The sequence below is a fragment of the Psammomys obesus genome, unplaced genomic scaffold (assembly GCF_907164565.1).
Source record: "Psammomys obesus unplaced genomic scaffold, mPsaObe1.curated_primary_1811, whole genome shotgun sequence".
NCBI lineage: Eukaryota > Metazoa > Chordata > Mammalia > Rodentia > Muridae > Psammomys > Psammomys obesus.
Genome location: NW_026591086.1, coordinates 12738726 through 12751068, shown reverse-complemented (window position 1 = coordinate 12751068; position 12343 = coordinate 12738726).

The window sequence follows — 12343 nt, the reverse complement described above, 5'->3', positions numbered from 1 at the left end:
GGTCTTTCGCTTGCTTGGGTAGAGTCACACCAAGGTACTTTATGTTATTAGTGGCTATTGTGAAGGGTGTTGTTTCCCTAATTTCTTTCTCAGCCTTTTTGTCTTTGGTATACAAGAGGGCTTCTGATTTTTTTGAGTTGATTTTGTATCCTGCCACTTTGCTGAAGGTGTTTATCAGCTGAAGGAGTTCTCTGGTTGAATCTTTGGGGTTGCTCATGTATACTATCTTATCATCTGCAAATAGTGACACTTTGACCTCTTCCTTTCCGATTTGTATCCCCTTGATCTCCTTTAGTTGTCTTATTGCTCCGGCTAGGACTTCAAGTACTATGTTGAAGAGATATGGAGACAATGGGCAGCCTTGTCTTGTCCCTGATTTCAGTGGGATTGATTTAAGTTTCTCTCCATTGAGTTTGATGTTGGTTATAGGCTTGCTGTATATTGCCTTTACTATCTTTAGGTATGTGCCTTGTATCCCTGATCTCTCCAAGACTTTAAACATAAATGGGTGTTGGACTTTGTCAAATGCTTTTTCGGCATCTAAGGAGATGATCATGTGGTTTTTCTCCTTCAGTTTGTTTATGTGGTGGATAACATTGATGGATTTCCGTATGCTGAACCACCCTTGCATGCCTGGGATGAAGCCTACTTGGTCATGGTGGATGATATCTTTGATGTGTTCTTGAATTCGGTTTGGAAGTATTTTATTGAGTATTTTTGCATCAATGTTCATAAGAGAGATAGGTCTGAAGTTCTCTTTTTTTTGTTGGATCTTTGTGTGGTTTAGGTATCAAGGTGACTGTGGCTTCATAGAATGAGTTTGGTAATGTTCCTTCTGTTTCTATTTTGTGGAATAGTTTGAGGAGAATTGGTGTTAGCACTTCTTTGAAGGTCTTGTAGAATTCTGCACTGAAGCCATCTGGTCCAGGGCTTTTTTTGGAGGGGAGACTGTTAATGACTGCTTCAATTTCCTTGGGAGATATAGGGCTATTCAGTCTTTCTACCTGATCTTGACTTAATTTTGGTAGATGGAATCTGTCAAGAAAGTTATCCATTTCATTTAGATTTTCAAATTTTGTGGCATATAGGCTTTTGTAGTATGACCTAATAATCGTTTGGATTTCCTCAGTGTCTGTAGTTATGTCCCCATTTTCCTTTCTGATTTTGCTGATTTGGATAGTTTCGCTCTGCTTCTTAGTTAGTTTGGCTAAGGGTTTGTCTATCTTGTTGATTTTCTCAAAGAACCAGCTTTTTGTTTCATTGATTCTTTGGATAATTTTATTTGTTTCTAATTGATTGATTTCCTCCCTTAGTTTGATTATTTCCAGCCATCTGCTCCTCTTGGGTGTATCTTCTTCTTTTTTTTTTTCTAGGTTTTTCAGTTGGGCCATTAAGTTGTTTGTATGTGATGTTACGGATTTCTTCTTGTAGGCACTTAGTGCTATAAATTTTCTTCTGAGCACTGCTTTCAACGTGTCCCATAAATTTGGGTATGTTGTGCCTTCATTTTCATTGAATTCTAGGAAGTCTTTAATTTCTTTCTTTATTTCTTCCTTAACCCAGCTGTCAGTGAGTAGTAAGTTGTTCAGTTTCCATGTGCGTGTCGGCTTTTTGTTGTTTCTGTTGTTGTTGATGTCCAGCTTTAGTCCATGGTGGTCAGATAGTATACAAGCAATATTTCAAATCCTTTTGTATCTGTTGAGGCTTGCTTTGTGACCCACTATATGGTCTATTTTGGAGAAGGTTCCATGTGGTGCTGAAAAGAAGGTGTACTCTTTTGAGTTTGGGTGAAAAGATCTGTAGACGTCTATTAGGTCCATTTGATTTAGGGATTCTGTGAGTGCTTTTATTTCCCTATTTGGTGTCTGTCTAGTTGATCTGTCCCTTGGTGAGAGTGGAGTGTTGAAGTCTCCCACTATCAGGGTATTAGGATCAATGTATGATTTAAGCTTCAATAATGTTTCATTTACGAATGTCGGTGCTCTTGTATTTGGGGCATAGATATTCAAGATTGTGATGTCCTCTTGGTGGATTTTTCCTTTGATGAGAATATAGTGGCCCTCCTCATCTTTTTTGATTAACTTTGGATGAAAGTCTATTTTATTAGATATTAGGATGGCTACTCCAGCTTGTTTTCTGGAACCATTTGCTTGAAAAACATTTTTCCAGCCCTTTACTCTGAGGTAGTGTTTATCTTTGTTTCATAGGTGTGTTTCTTGGATGCAACAGAATGTTGGATCCTGTTTCTGTAACCATTCTGTTAGCCTGTGTCTTTTTATTGGTGAGTTGAGTCCATTAATATTGATAGATAATAGTGACCAATGCATGTTAGTTCCTTTTGTAATGGAGTCGGTGATCTTACCCTGTTTCATTGCTTGTTTTCTTTTCATTTTTGTTGGGATATTATCTGTAAGCCCTGTTTTCTTGGGTGAATTCATTTTCGTTGGATTGGAGTTTTCCTTCTAGTATCTTCTGTAGGGTTGGTTTGCTGTATAGATATTGCGTAAATTTAGTTTTGTCATGGAATATTTTGTTTTCTCCATCTATGTTGATTGAAAGCTTTGCAGGGTATAGTAGTCTGGGTTGACAGTTGTGATCTCTTAGAGTCTCCATGATACTTGCCCAGGCCCTTCTGGCTTTCATAGTTTCTGATGAGAAGTCTGGTGTGATTCTGATAGGTCTACCTTCATATGTTACTTGGCCTTTTTCCCTTGCTGCTTTTAATATCTTTTCTTTGTTCTGTAGATTTAGTGTTTTGACTATGATGTGACGTGATGTGTTTCTTTTCTGGTCTAGTCTATTTGATGTTCTGTAGGCCTCTTGTATATTTATGGGCATCTCTTTCTTTAAGTTGGGAAAATTTTCTTCTATAATTTTCTTGAAAATATTTTCTGGACCTTGGAGTCTGGAGTCTTCTTTTTCATCAATTCCTATTATTCTTAGATTTTGTCTTTTCATAGCATCCTTGATTTCTTGGATATTTTGTGATTGGAACTTTTCTGATTTTACTTTTTCTTTGAGAGAAGTATCAATTTCTGCAAGTGTGTCTTCAGCTCCAGAGATTCTTTCTTCCATCTCTTGTATTCTGTTGGTGATGCTTACTTTTGTGGTTCCTGATCTTTTCTCCAAGTTCTCCAGCTCAAGGGTTTTCTCATTTTGTGTTTTCTTTATTGATTCTAATTCTGTTTTCATGCCTTGCACCATTTCTTTCATGTGTTTGAATCTGGATTCCTGTCTCTCTACGATGGACTCTATTTCTTTGTTCATTTCCTTTTTATATGCCACTAATTTTTTCTCTACTTGTGCCTCTATTTGTTTGGCTATGTTTGCCTGTGTTTCTTTAAGGGTTTTGTCTATTTCTTCTTTCTTTACCTCCAATTGACTGGCCAACTCTTTGAAAGATTTGTTCATTTCCTCCTTATGAGCCTCAAATAATTGAGCAAACATGGCTTTAAGGTCATTTTCCTGTGCTCCTGATGAATTGGAGTATCCATCGATTTTGGGGTTTGCTGGTGAAGTCATAATGTCTTGATTTATGTTGGAAGTGTTCTTTCGCCTACCCCTGGCCATTGGCTTATCTGAGACCTTTCCTGTTTGTTTTTGGATTCTGCAGATCAGACTGGTACTGTCTCTCTCTGGAGTCTGGAGAATTCTTCAGGAAGCTGAGAGAGGTCCCGTGTCCTTAGCGTGTGCTGAGGACTAGCTGTACCTGTGGGAGGAAAGTACGCAGGCGCAAACGGGGCAAATGCAAGTGTGCGTGTGTGTGTGTGTGTGTGTGTGTGTGTAAGTGTGCGTGGGCGTGTGTCTCGAGGGACAGAGTGATGGCTAATGTTGAACCCTTGAGTGTGTGGGAGGGGCTCTGCAATGTATATGTCACAGGTGCTAGTGATGATCGCAGCGCAATTTCTGGCATTAATTGCCTTAACTCCTCAATTAGACCAATAGAGCAGGAACTTCAATGTCCCAAGTGCCCCTCTGTTTCCCAAAGTGGGTATATGGGTGGGAGGGGGTTCGATGCCTGGCTTCTGTTTTAGAAGGACCCAGGATCTGGGGAGCTGCAGATTCTCAAGGGTGCACTCACTTACAGGCAGGTCACTTGGCAGAGATCGGGGTATCCAGACTCTCTGCTCTCTGGTTTGGCCTTGCTTCTTTGATGTTCTCTGCCAGTTCCGTGCTGCCATCACTGCCAGGTTATGAGGTCTTGCTGCAGCTGGAGATTTCAGGGTGGTCACGTCAGTAGGAATCAGGGTAACCAGGCTTTCTGTTCTCTGGTTTGGCCCTGGTTAGTCTTAAACTGGAGGGCTGATGTGCCCCACCAGCTCAGTGCTGCTCCGCTGCCAGGTTAGAAAGTCCCGCTGTAACTGGAGACTGGGTTGCTAGTCCAGATGCTTTCTGGGAAGTCCTGGGGTCTCTTCACTGTGCTCTCCAAGCTTGGGAGGCCCAGAGCCTGGTGTATCTAGCTAGTGTGGCGTTTCTGCCTGGTTTTGGTGAGTATATAGCGTATTTTCTGTCACTGTGGAATTGGGCGGGCCATACCGTCAGTGATGGCGCTCTTGCGGAGCTAGCATGGCATCTAGGAGACTCGCACCCTGAGAGGATGATGCAGCCGCCACGCGGATCTGGGACTCCGAGACGGGTACTGCTGGCACTTGCTGCTAAAGGGCTTGGAGCTCCGCCTCAGCGGCTGCAGGCCCCAAGCAATTAGGTCTGTGCTGAGAAAGACGAGTCCTCTGTGCCAAGGAAGAGGGAGGTCTGGGGGAGGGGAGTGCTGCGAGATCAAAGGATCGCTTCTCACCTTCCCCAAACAAGTTCCCAGGTGACCTGAGACCAAGGTTTTCAACTCCTGCGATGTTCCCTGTTGCTTAGAAAGTCTCTCCGTTGTTTCCCTGGCTTCAGAAGTCCTTCCACTCACCAACTCAGAACTTTATCTCTTCCACAGCTTGGAAACTGTGTGTGCTAGTCGCTATCTTGGCTCCGCCCCCCCCCAAGTTAATTTCTTAATATAGGATCATCTGGTTCATTCCTATAGTCCAATACATTGAATACACACTTTAGTAGATTTTAGTTGACTCCAAAACATTTCTTTTCAGGACCAGATAAAATGATGATGGGCACAGGAGATTTTATATGAAAGAGGTTTATTGGATGGAGGTGAAGAGAGAGAGAGAAGGAGAGAGCAAGACATGATGGGGAGAGGTTAAGAGACAAGAGGGCAAGAGAGGAGAGGGCAAAAGATGAGAGGGCAATAGAGAGTCCAAGTGGCAGGTCGATCCTTTTAAGGAGCAACGTAACCATGCCTGCCAGATGTGGCTACCTGGCGGGTGACACATGAGGACATCATAAGTTGCTAGGCAACCAAGAAGCAGGCTGCCTAAATACTACCATTTCTTATGCTTTAGTACTCTACAGTACTAACAGCTGCCAGCCACAGTGTTGCTCAGCTCTTCAGGAGTATGGCCATTGTCCACCTTACAAGCATAGTGCAGGGCTGCAGTCCCATGGACCTTCCTGTACCAAACAGTGGACACTGTGTTAGTGCAAGGCCTAAGTGCAAATGAAGCTCAAAGTCCAGATACCTGGGAAAATGCATCTTCGGAATGAAGGGCTGAGAGGCGCTAGGGAGGAGGGGGAGGAGCTGAATCTCTGTTGCTGGAACCATAGGGCTCTCACTAGCCAGCTATGAACATCCCTGTAACCCTGAGAATGTAGGGAATCAGTGAAGGACTGAAGCTGGCAAGGAATATAGCTGAGATGAATTCTGAATGTCTTTCTCCAGCACTCACATTTTCACAGCATGCTTTTGCACACTGCTTTTTGTTGAGGTCTGAAATGTCACTCAAAGGTTCATGTGTTAAATAAAGTCTTGGTGCCCAAGTTTGTGCCCAAGGAAGTGGCAGCAGTTTTAAGAGGTGAATCTACCCTAGCACACTTGGGAGGTAGAGGCAGGAGCATCTCTGTGAGCTCAAGACCTACCTTGTCTACAGATCTAGAACAGCCAAGGAAACTTGTCTTGAAGGTTTCAAGGGCACAGATCCCTCCCCTCCCAGAAAAGAGATGGGTCTAACAGGAGGTTTTCAGGTCCCTGGGAGGGGGCCTGGTGTTTTTCTCTTCTTCTCATTCCCTTCACTGCTGCGAGGGGTGCAGTTTCATGCTGCCGTGTGCCAGGAGACCTCAGGGGAGACCTAAAAGCAGTGTGTCCAGCCTCATCATGGACTGGTGTGGCAAGCCGTGGCTATTAAGTTGCCGCGCCTAAAAGATGGCGCCCGCCGGATGTACTGACTGCTGATAAACAAGTCCGTGTTTGGTCAAGGCGAGCGTTGCACTGGCCCATTGGCTGCCTGCTGCAGGTCTGATGAGTGAGTGTGGTTGGCTGTGATTGGCTGATGTGGTTGCCTATATAATTGGGAAGGGCCCGGGGTACGGGTGGTGGCGGGGAGAATAAGCTTGCAAATGCCTGAATAAACTGCTTGAGGAAGAGCTGGTGGTTGCGTCTTTCTTGCTGGACGAGACAGGCGCGACAGACTGGAACTGCCAAAATGATGATCCCACATCAGTTTCTCTATTTCTAAGCTGATAACCCTGGGTATTTGTAACAGTGCTGGAAAACCAAGGCACACATTACCTCACTTGACATCCTGCAGGATAAACATTGTCTCCACTGTGCAACCAAAAACTTCCATTAATGGAGACAGCGAAGGACAGGGGGCTAAAGCTGTGGGTGGGACTGGGTAGAAACAAAGTCTTTGTTTTGCCACCTGGATATGTTTACTATAGTTAACACACACACACACACACACACACACACACACACACACACACACAATGGCAGGAGGAAGAACTCAGCAGGTCCAATATAGCACATGCCAAGTTGCAGAGCTCTTGCAGAATAGTCTCAAGTTGCAGACAGGGAGACTGGCCTGTCTGGGGATCTGCGGGTATTTTATACAACCACGCCATGGCTCATTCCATCAGTGGTGTGTCAGATAGTTTTTGCGATTTGCATTTCTGACTCCCCTTTTGGGAGCATCTAGAGAAAACTCTTCACTTCTGTAGGGCTCCCATGACAGGGTAAGGCCCTGCTATAGCTCTGTATGCTTTGTCCCAGATATCCAGTGCTGGATGCATGGGTCTCTGACAGATGTTGTGGGGAGGGGGGGCAGCTGATATAGGGCAAGTAGGCCACAGACATTCCACCCTCATGCAGGGACTCCGTCTCAGGAGTGACAGGTGTAGGAGACTGGATTAACTCCCCGGGAAATGGGCTCTGAGAAAGTGAGAGTGCTCTTTGGTTTGCTCCCAGACATACGAGCTCTCTCATGGATGGCAGCTTGTTTTTCTCAGTGTGCTATGCCATCCATTCTGAACACCCAGGGGTCTGCATCCGATGATACGACTTTTGGACTTTCCAGCTGCCAGAGATGAGTGCGGTAAATCTCTTTTCTTAGCATCTGGCGTTATATTACATTATATAATACGTTATTTTATTACAACCATGAAAAAAAAATCATTCTGGTTGATATTTATTGTCAACTTGATGAAACCCAGACATCTGGGAAGAGTGAACCTCAATTGAAGAATTGACTCAATCAGATTGGATTTAGACCATGGTCTTGGTTGATGATGGATGTGGGGCTCTGCCCACTCTGGGTGACATTATCCCTGGAAGGTAGCCCTAAGCTGTAGAGCAAAGCTAGCAGAGTGTAAGACACAGAGAGATGGAGCCAAGCGCCAGAACTCCTTTACAGCTTCTGCTTTCGTTCCTTAATGAGCCCCTGTCCTGAATACCCTCAATGACAGACTGTGACCAAAGCAGAATGAAGTGTGTTACCCCTCACGCACTAAGGATGTAGAAGTACAAGATACGCCTTCCTGAAGGTGGCACCCGAGGATTACCTGTTTCCTGGCATTTGTGCCTGTGTCCTACCCTTTCCCCTGGAATGCAGGGCAGATTTATTGGTTTGCTTTTGGAAAAGAATAGGGCTGTCACTATTAACTTAGCACAGAGAAGAATGTAGCTTCTGTCTTGTACCTTCCCGTCTCAGGTGAAGCAGGGTGCAGCGTCATGAACAGCTTTATAGGGAGGTTCATGATACAATAACCTGTTATCTTCCGCTCTCGTGGGTTTAAATGTGTGTTCAAAGCCCTAAAGATACAGTCTTGTGCTCTTACTTGGAAACAGCATTTTTTGTTGTTGTTGGGTTTTGGTTTGTTTGTTTTCTGTTTTGTTTTATTTTTTATTTTTTGCCAATATAATAAAGTTAGGTGTGGCCATAGCGGAGATGTTACACAGCTTTTTGTGACTATTACAAACACTGGGGATACCTTCCCTTACCATGATGAAAGGGCTAATTGAGTTTACAGTTCTGGAGGCTGTTGTCTAATGACAAGCTCACAGGAAGCTTGTGGCAGAGCCACTACCACTCAGCTTTCAGCCAGGAAGTGGAGGAGAGGAGAGAGCAGATTGAAGCCCCACTATCCCCTTGCAAAGCACACCCCTAATGATTGGAGGAAAGGCCTCCCACTATGCGGCACGTCCTCCAAGTGATGCTAAGCTTCAGACTAAACTTCTAATATATGGGCTTTGGGGGGGGGATCCTAGGCATTCTAGAATCACATGACACTGAGTTAGAGTGAGTCCTATCCCCACGACTGTTACATTTTTAAGAAAGAAATTTAGGAGTGGAGACACACATAAAGAATACCATCTAAGGGCCCTAGCGTAGGTCAGAGTGAGAGAGCTGTCAGAGCAAAGCTGTACGTCATCCGGCCGTGCCCTAAAGCCTTCACTGAGAATATCACACTCTTGGCACCTAATTTTTGAACCTGGAGAAAAACCAATCCTTTTGTGGTGCTTTGTTATAAAGTCCCAGGAAAATATTTCATCAGCCAGTGACCAGCCTGGACCTGAAGCCTGCAAACAGACAAGAGTGAGCCTGAAGGAGGGTCTTCCCTCGTGTGTCAGCAGCCAGGCTCTGTGACCGTGTAAGTATAGCACCTTCACTCTGCGGACAAGCCTGGAGATGACTACATCCCCCAGTGACCCTTAACTGCAGACCTGTCTTGTGAGCCATCTGAAGCCAAGTCCCTCACCCCTCATCCCCCAATCAGGAAGCTAATCTAGGAGTCAACTCTGGCTAGTTCCTGGCTCCAGTGCTCTCTGATAGGAGCAAGGGGGCAGAGGTCAGGAAATAAATGGGAGTGATGAAATAGCTCTGAAACAGATGCAAAACTAAAAAAATTATAAATTCAATACTATAAAAACAGATACTATATGGGCTGGAGAGAACCCGCAGTAGCTAATAGCACTGGCTATTTTTCCACAGGACCTGGGTTTGATTCTCAACAACCATGTGGCATTTGTAACTCCAATTCCAGGGGATCTGATGCACTTTTTTTTTGGTTTTCTTGGGTATTGCACAAAGGTAGCACACACACATATATGTAAACAAAGCACTCATACATGTAAAAGAAAATAACATAGTTAAACAAACTGATGCCATAACCATTATCCAAAAGCACATTAGGGCCTGCCATGTAGTCCAGCGGCTAAAGGACTTGCTACCAAGCCTAATGATGTAAGTTCAAAACCCTAGAACCTGTGATAGAGAGGACTGACTCTTCAGGTTTTCCTGTCACACACACACACACACACACACACACACACACACACACACACACCATAAATGAATGTTTTTTTTTAAGGTTTTAAAAAGAAAAGTCTATTAATTTAAGAATGTTGGAACACTGTTCATTCATTGCGTTATATTTTAAAGATTGTAAAGGTTAAAATAATTTCAAAGACGTCTCAAATCTAGTGAATTCATCACTGGTGGTGCTGCTGGCAGGTCTTAATTGTGTTTATTCTGAAAAGAATGAGGCCATGCTAGCCTCAGAGCTTGCTGAGCTCAGGGCAAGGTCACTGCTGCCTCCAGGCAGCACCGTTATCTTGGCAGAAAGAGTTAATCAGGACGCGCCTTAGTTGCAAACTTGTGGTTGCCAGTTCGGACTGGTGATTAGGCTGAGCCGACCCAGGCAAGATCATTGCTACTTCAAGGTCAGGCTGTTGCAAACCATAAGCCTCAATTGTGATCACTCCCGTGTGCTGTGACCTTGAATCACTGCCTGACCAGCTGCACAGGGCACCCCATTTCTAGAGTCATCACGGTGCTTAGAAAGCCACCGTGAAGGTAGCTCTCCTCACGGTCTCATCTGCCTCGGCTTTTCTGAAGAGTGTTTTAATAAACTCTGCTTCTGCCTTCAGTCTTTGGTGAATTCATCCATAGCCCATGTGCCACTACCTTGTTAATGCCACTCCTGGCACAGAATTGACTATTCTGTGTAAATTGTATTAGTGCTGGTAGAATAAGAGAATTTTCTATGTTAGATGAAAGACATAGAGAAAAAAGGAGGTTAGAATGAAGCCCATGGTGCAGGCTTCTAAATTAGAAATATCTATCACCCACGATTTAAAAATATCTGGGGTAAGCCAGGCGCAGTGGCACAGGCCTATAATCCCAGTGCTCTGGTAGGCAGAGGCAGCTAGATCTCTCTGAGTTTGAGGCCAGCCTGGTCCAGGACAGCCAAGACCACACAGAGACCCCCCCCCCTTCTATATATGTCTGGGGTGGGTGAAGAGATGACTCAGTGGTTAAGAACATTTGTTGCTATTCTAGAGGACTTGGGTTTAGTTGTCAGTGCCCACATAGCAGCCCATAACCATCTATACGATCGTTCTAGGGGCATCTGATCTCAGTGGCAAAAGGCTCTTCTGACCTGACCTCCATCAACACCAGACATCCGTGTGGCACACAGACACACAGGCACACATAACACTCATACACACAAACTGAAATGAATAGATCTAAAAACAGTTTCAAAAGTGTCTGTGGCGAGAAGGCAGATGGTTTGTGAGGTTAACCGTGATTTTCACTTTGATCTATAGTCAAGCCTCCTGGACACCTGTGAGGCCTCGTCCAGATGAGGGTAATCTCTAGACATTGCCGGTGAGAGATGCTTTTGGTTAGGGAAACACAAGTGGGAAGACTCCCTCTGAATGGGGACACCACGTTTTCCCCGCAGCCCAGGTTCAAGGGGCCCCACAGGAAAGGCTTTTGCCTGCTTGCCGTAGCCTCTTGCTGGTGAGTGCTTCTGCCACACCTTCTAAGTTCCTTTGCTGCCAGCAGACCCTGGCTTCATTGGCTTTCCAATGCGGACTGAAGGAGGATGGCTCTACAGGAACCCTCCAGGCCTTTGGTGTCAGACTGGGGCTACTGAGGCACCCAGGGTGGTGGACTGAGCACCTGCCAGGTTCCCCATTTTTCCACAGTGTAGACATCCATCGTTGAACTGATTACCCAGACCATATCATGTAAGACAGTTGAATAAATCCCATTTTAAAATATACTCATTGTTTTTTTTTTTTCCTAAAGAGAACCCAACTATATTCTGTTTTATGTTATGTGATACAATATAAAAGGAAAAATAGACTTTGTAAAATAAAACTCTCCAAGCACAATAGACAAGGAAGACATTTCAAGAACTGGTAGGCATTGTGCTAGAGAGCAGGAAGTACTGGAAGAGAAGACTTCCCCAGGACACAGGAACAACGTGAGATGGCTTCCAATGGCCAAAGGTGGGCAAGCTGAGTACCAGAAACAATACAGATATTTGACTGTAGCGACCGAGTTCAAAAGAAACCCAGCGGTCCACATCATTACTCAGAGCAAAGAGTAGGGGCTTTGCTGAGGAGACAGGGGCCTCGAGCAGGTGGCGGCTTTTGCATCTTGTCTGGTGGATAATGAAGCCAAACTGGCGGTGTCCAGAAAAGAGGGAAAAGATGCGAATACCTGCCGTTTTTCTAAATGTTTCTGAAGCTCATCATGAGGGAACATCCAGAACAGGACAAGACAGTTGGTCAGGGCTGAAAATATGCCAAAGTTAAAAATTTAGAAAAGCCGGGCTCCGAGTCACAGGTACTCGTGTCCTAGCACTCCGGAGGCATAGGCAGGCGGATCTCTGTGAGTTCGAGGCCAGCCTGGTCTAGAAGGGCTACACAGAGAAACCCTGTCTCAAAAACCAAAACAACAACAACAAAAGAATTTAGAAAATGCGAGCTCTAGTCTACGCAGTTTATGAGAGGTGAATTTAAATATATTGGGTTACTTTTCGGTAGCTCCAGAGTTTAAACTGCATGTGCAAGAGTGTGCGACCTTTTGAGACAGGAAGGAGATACAGATATGATAGTGTATGGGATATAATTGACAATGTACTCCGTGTCTTGTACGTGATGAGTGGCAGTTCTTCAAGAGTTCGGTGTGGGAGCCAGAACGGACACAAGCGTTGC